Source organism: Lynx canadensis, chromosome D2 (assembly GCF_007474595.2).
Source record: "Lynx canadensis isolate LIC74 chromosome D2, mLynCan4.pri.v2, whole genome shotgun sequence".
Classification (NCBI taxonomy): domain Eukaryota; kingdom Metazoa; phylum Chordata; class Mammalia; order Carnivora; family Felidae; genus Lynx; species Lynx canadensis.
In genome coordinates this window covers 74,790,577-74,802,688 of record NC_044313.2, presented here as the reverse complement: position 1 = coordinate 74,802,688, position 12,112 = coordinate 74,790,577, and the positions used below count along the sequence as shown (strand labels likewise).

Genomic DNA, 12,112 nt, shown 5'->3' with positions numbered 1-12,112 from the left:
TCCTGGTGGACGCCATTTTGGAATCCGCTTTCTAGACTGCTCATGTCAGGGGGTGCACACTGCTGAGCGCCCCACATAACCTTATGTCTCAGCATGGCCTTGCTGCCAACAGGGCAGCGACCCTGCCCAGCAGAGCCACCTGAAGCGGTTCGGCCAGGCCCACAGCCAGCGGGGCAGGAGGCCAGCCCTGCCCACCAGAGCACGTACACAGTCGTAGCCCTGCCGCAGGGGAGAACCCTGGAGCAGCTGGCTCTGGTGGCCAAGGGGGAGCGCGTGTCTGTGCCCCACAGGACATCCACAGAAAGCCACTCCTTCAAGAACAAGAAGACCAGGAGACAGAGCTGAACTACCTCATACATACAAACACAGAGTTAGGCAAAACGAGACAGAACAGTACGTTCCAAACACAAGAACAAGACAAAACTTCAGAAAAAGGGCGAAACGAAACAAAACAATGTACCCAATAAAGAGTTCAAAGTCATGGTCAAAAAGATGCTTACTGAACCAGGGAGAAGAGCGAATGAACAGTGAGAACATCAGCCAAGGGAAGATGCAAGAAATTACCAAAAAAACCAGAAAGGAATCTAAACATAACATGAAAGAAAGTCATAAAGTCACAAGAGAGCAAGAGAACTGCAAAATCAACCAGAAAACCATCAACAAAATGGCAATAAATACATACCTGTCAATAATTACTTTAAAAAGGTAAATGGACTAAATGCTCATCAAAAGGCTTAGGATGGCTGAATGGATTTCAAAACAAAACACAAAAGCAAAAACACACAAGGTAGAGGACTGTGGGAAGACGGTGGAGTAGGAGGACCCTAAGTTCACGGTGTTCCCAGATAACATTCATATCAGCATAAAACAGAAAATGGCCCAAAGGCAGAACAAACTCCACAACTAAATGAAGAAAAAAGACCACACAGAAGAGGGTAGGAAGGGTGGAGACACAGTGGAAAGCTAAACACACAGTCCAGGCGGGAGGAACCCACAGGTGCAGAGAAGGGAAACGGACTATCACACCAAGAAGACCCCACAGGGAAGACAAATCCCCGTAACATCTGGCTTTGAAAACCGGAGGGGCTAGATTTTGTGAGTTCATACAACCAGTGGGATTTAAACCTGGAATTTTAAAAATCAGTGGGCTCAGGGGCGCCTGGGTGGCGCAGTCGGTTAAGCGTCCGACTTCAGCCAGGTCACGATCTCGCGGTCCGTGAGTTCGAGCCCCGCGTCGGGCTCTGGGCTGATGGCTCGGAGCCTGGAGCCTGTTTCCGATTCTGTGTCTCCCTCTCTCTCTGCCCCTCCCCCGTTCATGCTCTGTCTCTCTCTGTCTCAAAAATAAATAAAACGTTGAAAAAAAAAATTAAAAAAAAAAAAAAAATCAGTGGGCTCAGTTATGGGAAAGCCGGGAGGGAGAGAAGCTGAATCCTTGACCTTAAAGAAATGGCTCAACAAACAGCCCAGAGATACTGCCTAGATAAGCAGCAATTTGAAAAATGCCCGAGGCACACGGGAGATGTATTCACTCATCTCAGAGCACATCCAGCAGGAACAGAGATCAACAGGGCACTGCCCCAGGAGCAAAGACCCTGGTGAGCACTATTTCCCTCTCCCCACCCTGCATAAACACGCAGCCACCTGTGGGAGCCAAAGCTGTGCTGACATTCACCACTTGAGTTGCTTCCACTGCTTCAGAAATCTGCCCCTTCTAGCCAGGCCTGCCTCATTCTGCTTCAGGACCTCTCCTGCGAGAAAACCAGCAGCAGGCAAACCTTGCTAACACCACTGCCCCACCGCACCCCTCTAGCCCCCAAGTTGGGGGTCCACCCCCTCCAATACGCTCTCGGCTGGAGCCCATTCAAACCAGGGCCACAAGCCTGGCCATGTGCAAGCAGCCCCAACCGGGGCCAGCGCCACTCCTAGGTGACTCCCGCCCTGGGGAGAGGGGACGATAACCACACACACCAGTCTGACTGTGGACCCAGCAGTGGGCTGGGGGCAGACACCTGCTCTGACTGCAGACCCCACCCACCAACTAAAGCTTCTCAGGGAACAACGCAGATGGCTCACCCTGAAGTTCGGAGCTACTGCATCTCTGGCAAATGCCTGCTCTGACTCAACTCAAGCCCAAGGCAGCCCGAGACTGGTCCACTAACACCACAGGGACCAAACGCCGTCTGCAACCGGCAAAGACAGCCGCTGCAAATGAATGGGCTGAAGTCAAAAGTGGCTCAGCCACAACAGCAGGGTGCATGCAACACACACAGGATACCCCTCAGGGGACAGGAGCTCCTCTTCATAAAGCCATGATTTTCAAGAGCAGGAAATGCAGGTGACTTTCCTAACACAAAGAAACAGACCCAGAGAGTTAGACAAAATGAGGAGACAGACGAATATGTTCCAAACAAAAGAGTAGGACACAACCACAGAGGAGAGCTAAGCAAAAGGGAGACAAGTAATATGCCAGATAGACAATGCAAAGTAATGGCCATAAAGTACACACCTGACTTGAGGAAGAAAGTGGAGGATGTCAGTGAGACACTGAACAGAGATTAAAAAAAACAGTCGAAGATGAGGAACACAATAGATGAAATTAAAATACACTAATGGAATAAACAGTAGAGTACCAAAGCAGAAGAATGAATCAATGACCTAGAGGAGAGAGTAATGGAAAGCAATCAAGCTGAGCAGTTGAAAGAAACAAATTATGCAAAATGAGAACAGGGAACTCAGTGACTCCATCAAGCCCAACATTCATACTATAGGAATCCTAGGAGGAGAAGTGAGAAAACAGGGGACAGAAGTGTTATTTGAAGACATAATAGCTGAAATCTTCCCAAATCCAGGGAAGAAAACAGACATCCAGATCCAGGAGACACAGACAGCCCCCAAGAAAATGAACCCAAAGTGGTCCACACCAAGACACATAGTAATTAAAATGGCACAAAAGTAGTGACAACAAGAGAATTTTAAAAGCAGCAAGAGAAAAGAAAACAGTTACATACAAGGGGAACCCCATGAGGCTATCAGCTGATCCTTCAACAGAAACCATGCAGGCCAGAAGGGAATAGAATGATACATTCAAAGTGCTGAGAGGAAATAAATCTGCAGCCAATAATACTCTATCAAGCAAGGCTATCATTCGGAATAGAAGGAGACACATGCAAGCTAAAAGTAAAGGGATGGAGAAACATCAGGCAAACAGATTTAAAAAGAAAGCCAGAGTAGCAATACTTATATTGGTCAAAACAGACTTTAAAACAAAGACTACAAGAGGCAAATAAGGATACTATATAATCATAAAGGGGACAACCCAACAAGAAGATATAACAATTATACTTATGCACCTGATATGGAAGCACCCAGATACATAAAACCATTCATAACAAACATAAAGGAACTAATCAATAGTAATACAATAATAGTAGGGGACTTGAACACCCCACTCATATCAATGGACAGATAATCCAAACAGAAAATCAACAAGAGAACAGTGGCTTTGAATGACACTTTGGACCAGATGGATTTAACAGACATCAGGGCATTCCATCCTAAAACAGCAGAAAACACATTCTTTTCAAGTATACGTTCTCAACAACAGATCGTATGTCAGGCCACAAAACAAGCATCAATGAATTAAAAAAGATCAAAATCATACCATGCAGCTTTTCTTCTAGTTTCGGTGAAACTAGAAGTTGAACACAAGAAAAAATGTGGAAAGAGCCAAATACATGGAAGTTAAAACATGCTACTAAACAATGGATGGGTCAATCAAAAAAATCAAAGAGGAAATAAAAAAAATATATACATGGACACAAATGAAAATGAAAACACAACAGTCCAAAATCTTTGGGATGCAGCAAAAGCAGTTATAAAAGGGAAGTTTAGAGCAATACAGGCCTACCTCAGGAAGAAAAATCAAAAATTAAACAATCTAGGGGCACCTGGTGCCTCAGTCAGTTAAATGTCCGACTTTGGCTCAGGTCATGATACTGTGGTCCATGAGTTTGAGCCCTATGTCAGGCTCTGTGCTGATAGCTCAGAGCCTGGAGCCTGCTTTGAATTCTGTGTCTCCCTCTCTCTCTCTGCCCCTCTCCCACTTGCACTTGCTCTCTCTCTCTGTCTCTATCAAAATAATAAATAAACATTAAAAATAAAAAAACAAACTAAGCAATCTAACTTTAAACCTCAAGGAACTATGAAGAAAAAAAAAAAAAACAAAACCAGCAGAAGGAAGTAAACAATAAAGATTAGAGCAGATATAAAGGATACAGAAACTTAAAAAACACAATAGAACAGATTAGTGAAACCAGGAGCTGATCTTTTCTTTGAAAAGATCAACAAAACTGATATGCCTTTACCCAGACTCATTAAATAAGACCAAAAAAATAAGAAATGAAAGAGGAGAAAGAACAACAACACAGAAATACAAAGGATTGTAAGACAATATTATAAAAAACTATATGCCAACAAATTAGGCAAGCTAGAAGAAATGGATAAATTCCTAGAAACACATAACCTACCTAAATTGAAGAAGAAATAGAAAATTTGAATAGATCGATTACTAGCAATGAAACTGAATCTGAAAATTAAAAATGCCCAATAAACAGAAGTCCAGGACCAAACAGCTTCGCAGGTGAATTCTACCAAACATTTAAAGAAGAGTTACTACCTATTCTCAAACTATTCCAAAAAAGATAAAAGGAAGAAAAACTTCCAAATTCATTCTATGAGGTCAGCATTATCCTGATACCAAAACCAAATAAAGATATCACAAAAAAAGAGAACTACAAGTCAATATCTCTGATGAACACAGATGCAAAAATCTTCAACAAAATATTAGCATATCAAATCCAACAATACATTGAAAAAATCATTCACTACGATCAAATGGAACTTACTTTTGGATACAAGGGTGGTTCAATATTCCCAAGTGAATAAACATGATACACCACATCAATAAGAGAAGGATTAAAACCATATGGTAGTTTCAATGGATGCAGAAAAAATATGTGACAAAGTACAACATCCATTCATGAGAAAAACCCTCAACAAAGTAGGTTTAAATGGAACATATCTCAATATGATAAGATCCATATATGAAAACCCACAGTTAATACCATCCTAAGTGGGGAAAAACTGAAGAGGTTTTCCCCTAACGTCAGGAATAAGACAAGAATGTTCACTCTCACCACTTCTATTCAGCACAGTACTGGAAGTACTAGCCACAGCAGTCAGACAAGAAAAAAGAATAGCAGGGACCCAAATTAGTTAATAAGACCTGTCACTATTTGCGGATGACATAATACTATGCATAGAAAACCCTAAAGACCACACCAAAGAACTACTAGAACTGCTGAAGCAATTCAGTAAGGCCACAGGATACCAAATCAATGTACAAAAATCTACTGCATTTTTATACACTGATAATGAAACAGTAGAAAGAGAAATTAAGAAAACTCCCATTTCCAATTGTACCAGAAATAGTAAAATATCTAAGGAATAAAGTTAACCAAGGAGGTAAAAAACTTGTACTCTGAAAACTGGTGAAAGAAACTGAAGATGGCACAAATGGAAAGACATTCCAGGCTCGTGGGTTGGAAGAACAAATGTTGTTAAAATGCTGATGCTACTGAAAAACCACGTGTGTGCTACCCAGAGCAATCCACATATTCAACACAATCCCTACCAAAACAGCAACAGCATTTTTCACAGAACTATAACAAATAATCCTAAAATTTGTATGAAACCATAAAATATCCTGAATTGCTGAAGCAATCTTGAAAAGGAGAAAGAAAGCCAGAGGTATCACAATTCCAGATTTCAAGTTATATTACAAAACTGCAGTATTCAAAACAATATGGTACAAAAATAGACACATAGATCAACTGGACAGAATAGAAATAGAAAATAAACCTGTGATGTTATGGTTAATTAATCTCCAGCAAATGAGGGAATAAGGAATTGGAGAAAAAAAAAAAAAACCCATGCAATAAGAAAAAAAAACATTCTCTTCAACATCTATATGCTGCCTACAGGAGACTCACTTAAGATCTAAAGACACACACCAATTCAAAGTGAAAGGATAGAAAATACATTCTACACAAATAGGAAAGAAAAGCAAGCTGGTACAGCAATATTTGTACCAGACAAAACAGTTTTTAAAACAAAGACTGAAACAAGAGACAAAGGAGCATTACATAATGATAAATCAACCCAACAAGAAGATGTAACAGTTATAAATATTTATTCACCCAACACAGAAGCACCTAAATACATAAAGCAAATACTAACAAACACAAGAGGATAAATTAACAGCAATACAGTAACAGTAGGGAACTTCAACACCCCACTTACATCATTGTATAGATCATCCAGGCAGAAAATTAGTAAGTAAAGACTGGCCTTGAAAGGCACATTAGACCAGGTGGACAGAACAGATACATTCAGAACATCCCCTCCAAAAAGAGCAGATTACAAATTCTTCTCAAGTACACATGCAAATAAATTGTCTAGGAAAGATCACATGTTAGGCCACAAAATAAGTCTCAATAAATTTAAGAAGACTGAAATCATATCAAGCAACTTTTCCAACCACAGCGGAATTAGAAATCTAGAAATCAATTACAAAAAGAAAACAAAAAAAACCCCACAAACATGTGGAGACCAAAGAACACGCTACTAAATAACCAAAGGGCCAATGAAAAAAAGTCAAAGGAGAAATAAAAAATACCTTTAAACAAATGAAAACACACCATTCTAAAATCTATGGGATGCAGCAAAACTAGTTCCAAGAGGGAAGTTCATAGCCTACCTCAAGAAGAAAGAAAAAAAAAGAAAGAAAAAGAAAAAAAATAAACAATCTAATCTTAAACTTCAAGGAAATAGAAAAAAAGGACACAGCACAAAATTAGTAAAAGGAAGGAAATAATAAAAATCAGAACAGAAATAAATGAATAGAGACCAAAAAAAGTAAAGATCAATGAAAGGATTCTTTGAGAAGATAAACAATACAGATAAACCTTTAACCAGACTCATCAAGAAAAAGACAGGGGCGCCTGGGTGGCTCAGTCAGTTGAGCGTCTGACTCCTGATTTAGGCTCAGATCATGATCCCAGGGTTGTGGGATTGAGCCCCACACTGGGCTCCACACTAAGCATAGAGCCTGCTTGGAATTCTCTCTCTCTCCCTCTGCCCCTCTCCCCTGCTAGGAAAGAAGGCAGGAAGGCAGGAAAGGAAGGGAAGGAAGGAGGGAGGGGTGGGGAGGGAGAAAGGAAGGAAGAAGACGGGGACCAAAAAATAAAATCATAAATGAAAGAGAAGTTACAACTGATATCCAGAAATACAAAGGATCAGAAGACACTACTAGGAATGATCATATGCCAAAAAATTGGACAACCCACATCAAATGGATACAATCTTTCAAGACTGAATCCGGAAGAAACTGAAAACCTGAAGAAACTAATTACTAGTAATGAAATTGAATCAGTAACCAAAAAAACTCCTAATAGACAAAAATTCAATACTAGAAAGCTTCACAGGTGAATTCTACCAAACATTTCAAGAATTGGGGTTATTTTATTTATTTATTTATTTTGAGAGAGAGAGAGAGAGAGAGACAGAGTGCGTGCGCATGTGCAGGGGAGGGGCAGAGAGAGAATTCCAAGCAGGCTCCACACTGTCAGCACAGAGCATAACGTGGGGCTCGATCCCACGAACCATGAGATCATAACCCGAGCCGAAATCAACAGTCAGACACTTAACCAACCAAGCCACCCAGGCACCCCAACATTTCAAGAATTGCTAAGACCTGTTCTTCTCAAGCTATTCCAAAAAACTGAAGAGGAAGGAACACTTCCAAACTTATTCTACAAGGCTAACATTACTCTCATACCAAAACCATAGAAAGACACTACACAAAAAGAGAAAATTATAGGCCAATATCCCTGATGAACATAGATGCAAAAATCCACCACAAAACATTTACAAACTGAATTCAGCAGTATATTAAAAGGATCATACACATGATCAAGTGGGATTTATTCTGGGGATTCAAGGTTGTTTCAATATCCACAAATCAACGTCATACACCAAATTAATGAAACGAGGAATGAAAATCGTATGAACATCTCGATACAGAAAAAGCTTACATTCAATATCCACTTAGGATAAAAAAATCTCTATAAAGTGAGCACAGAGGGAACATACCTAAATGTAATAGAGGCCATATACAGGCCGACAGCTAATATCATACTTAACAGCAAAAAGCTCAAAGCTCTTCCTCTCGTATCAGGAACAAGTGTGCCCACCAATACCACTTTTATTCATCACAGTTTTGGAAGCCCTAGTCACAGCAATTAGGCAAGAAAAAATAAATAAAAGGCATCCAAATCGGACAGGAAGAAGTAAAACCGTCAGTATTTCCAGATGACCTACTACATATAAAAGACCCTAAAGCCTCTGCCAAAAAACTATCAGAATAAAAGAATTCAGTAATTTGCAGGATTGAAAATCAATATGCAGAAATCTGCTGCATTTCTGTACACTAATAATGAACTCTCTGAAACAGAAATTAACAATCCCGTTTACAATCGCATCAAGAAGAATCAAGTACCTACGAATAAATTTAATCATTGAGGTGAAAAACCTGTACTCTCAAAACTACAAGGCACTGATGAAAGAAACTGAAGACAACACAAATAAGTTAAAAGATATGTTCGGGCGCCTGGGTGGCTCAGTCGGTTAAGCGTCAGACTTTGGCTCAGGTCATGATCTCATGGTCCGTGAGTTCGAGCCCCGCGTCGGGCTCTGTGCTGACAGCTCAGAGCCTGGAGCCTGTTTCAGATTCTGTGTCTCCCTCTCTCTGACCCTCCCCCGTTCATGCTCTGTCTCTCCCTGTCTCAAAAATAAATAAACATTAAAAAAAAAAAGATATGTCACGTTCACAGACTGGAAGAATTAATGTTATTAAAATGCCCATACTACCCAAAGCAATCTACAGATTCAACGCAATCCCTTTCAAAATACCAATGGCATTCTTCACGTAACTAGAACAAACAATCCTAAAATCTGTATGGAACCACGAACAAAACCAAAAACAAACAGCCAAAGCAATCTTGACAAAGAACAACAAAGCTGGAGGCACCATGCTCCCAGATTTCAAAGTGCACTACAAAGTACATAATCAAAAACAGACACATGGGGGCAAAAAACCGGACACATAGCTCAATAGAACAGAACAGAGAGCGCAGAAATAAACCCACGCTTACGTGGTCAATTCATTTATGACAAAGGAGGCAAGAATGGAGAAAAGATAGTCTCTTCAATAAATGATGGTGAGAAAACTGGACAAGCTACATGCCAAAGAATGAAACTGGGCCACTTTCTTATGCCATACACAAAAATAAACTTAAAACGGATTAAAAACTTAAATATAAAACCTGAAACCATAAAACTCTTAAAAGAAAAAACATAGGCAGTATGCTCTTTGACGCCAATCTTAGTATTTTTTTGGATCTGTCTCCTCAGGCAAGGAAAACAAAAACACATTTTGTTAATAACAAATTAACGAGTGGGTCTACATCAAAATAAAAAGCTTTTGCATAGTGAAGGAAACCATTAACAAAAAGGAAACTTACTGGATGGGAGAATACATTTGCAAATAATGCATCTGATAAGGGGTTAACACCCAAAATACATTAAAAAAAAAAACTCCTACAACTCAACATCAATCAGATTAAAAAATGAGCAGAAGACCCGAATAGACATTTTTCCAAACATAAACCTCATATAACTATTGAATCACTATGTTACAAGTGAAACTAACACAATGTTCTATGTCAACTACTATTCAATAAAAAAAGAAACAAGTTTATCAGAGCATGCAGGCACCTTAACGCAGAAGAGGTTAATTGTGATAAGTAAAATCAGCACTAACTGTCCTTTATTTTTACCACCAAAATCCTGAGGTTGCTCAAACAGAAATAAACCAAATAATAAACTTAAAACAATACACTCCTAGAAATTCTCTAACTTGGAATTACTAAAAATAAAATAATAGCAAATCGTCCTGTACAACTACCAAAGATACTCATTTATCTCATCGGTAAAATGAAAATAATAGCATTCACCTGACACGTTTGTCCTGAGGGTTAAATGAATTAATAAAACAATGGAAAGAAAGTACTTTATAAACTTGAGCTCTTATTTTAATAGAAGGCATTCCTCTTCCTCCTCCAAAGAAAACTAGTCAAAAAGAAAAAAGTCTAATCCCTTGAATAACAAGGATACAGTTTTCCTTGTGGCTTAAAACTATGGGGGGCGGGGGGCAGGGGGCGGTTGCTACGCATTAGCCACAGTTTGAAAGAAGAAAGCACCCCACTGACAGAAGTACCCATTTAATAGCTCCAGCGAAGATTAAAGACATCAAGCACAACTAAAAGAGAAACGAAAGTAAAACTTCCTACATTTTACTTCCGCCAATTCTCTCATCGCACCAAAGAACAATACGCAGTAACCACAACTATGAGTTTCTATTAAGAAAAACAAGAAACTGCATCCTTCTTGGTTTACCACCTGAATGCCCTAAACGGTCATTAATTTAGACGTTAGTCAAAACCTCGAAACTCTTCCTTCTGCTCCGGAAAATTCAGGAAGCGCGAATACGAGCAGAGGGAAAGGATACAGAGATGCCATAGCCACATTCATAATTTACATCGCGACCAGAGAGTGACCCGATTTAAGCCACAGGCTTGCATGAAACCGGTTGTTCCCAAAGGAGCCACACGGACGGGTCCTGCAGTTTATTCGCTTCACAAAGAGCCTTCATTATGTTTTGCGGACAAAGCAATTCAAGTGACCTCCGTTTCCGAACTTTAACACTGCAGTCAAATGACTCGGCATCTTGCACCAACGTATTCAGGGTCCGGGGGAGCAAAGCAGGTCTGCCACTAAACGCACAGAACTTGTCCTTTAAAAGGTGGCGCAGGAGAACCCCGGGCAATCTGGCTGGGGGCCAGCAGGTGCGAAGGCAGACCTGGTGGGGAGGGTCTGCGGCGGGGCAGCGGGAAGGGCCGCGGCTCCCGATACCCGCTCCCTCCCGGGAGCTTTCCCGCCACCCCGCCCCACGCTGCCGCGGAGAGGACCGGCGGGACGGGGTGCACCCAAGAGGTCCCACCCACCAAACTCCGAAGTGGAGACAGCGATGTCCGCATCCCCTCCTCGGCCGGCGCGCCCACCGCAGCACCCAGCGGCTCCCCGCCCCGGAGGATGGCCGCCGGCCGACTCACCGCGGGATCGGCGTGGCCGCCGCTCCACGCACCCGGCTGTTTCTCCGCCGCCGCGCGTCGTCCGGGATCCCGGGATGCGTGGGCGGCTACGGGAAGCGAGAGGAGTCAGTCCGCTTCCATTTCCCGGTTCGCGCGCCGCGGGGGCGTCGCCGTCAGCCCCGCCTCCGTCTGCTGGGCGTGCTCGGGGCTCTGCTGGCGTGCGGCCACCCCCCAGCCGGGCCTCCTGCACAGCCTCCGGGGATCGGAACGCGACCGGCTTGCTGCGGGACGAACGGAGGGGGAGGACGGCAGAGTGTGTTTTACGAATTCCCGAGCGCACCCACCTGCCCCTGCCCCTGCCCCGTAGTCGGGGTGGGAGTGGACGGAAATGGGTTGGAAAGGAGAAAGCTGACGCTCCCTCGGCCCGGGGCTTTCCGCCGGCTCCGGTGTCCCGGCCTCTGCCGTGGGTCAGAGTCCAGATGGTGCTATGAAAGATAACCCGACGTGGACGCGCCCCTTTTTGCCAGTGCACACCCTGGGGTGTCAGTGAAATGGTGGGGGGATGGGGTCAGTTCGGCTGCACTGCGCCCAGCCGGGGGCGCCCCGTCTGGTTAGCCTAACGGACTTGCCTCCGCTGTGGATCACCCGCCAATTACTTCGTGTGTTGGTGTTTCCTAAATTACACACCTCCCTAGGGAAAAATGTCAGCAGTATGGGGCACAGTAACGAGCAGAGGAGATGTTCAGTAAAGGACCGATTTCTCACCCAAGGACCCACACTGACCACTAGTTTGCTGTAAAAACAGAGAGATACAAATAAAGTCATGTACCTTGGACAGCTGG

At 42.5% G+C, this 12,112-nt stretch overlaps 1 protein-coding gene across 8 annotated transcripts in view; it reads right to left on the bottom strand.

Annotated features, from left to right (window-relative positions):
- LGALS8 (galectin 8) overlaps positions 1–11,381 on the bottom strand; it is a 30,388-nt gene extending 19,007 nt beyond the window's left edge. For 3 of the 8 annotated variants that reach the window (XM_030334324.1, XM_030334329.1, XM_030334331.1), the window contains exon 1: positions 11,292–11,380. The gene's annotated coding sequence lies outside the window, so the exon portion shown is untranslated. Of the gene's footprint in view, positions 1–10,862; positions 10,885–11,183; positions 11,203–11,291 lie in introns of those variants that run through there. The other 5 variants (XM_030334330.2, XM_030334325.1, XM_030334326.1 and 2 more) reach the window with 5 other exon arrangements.
- Positions 11,382–12,112: the final 731 nt, after the last annotated feature.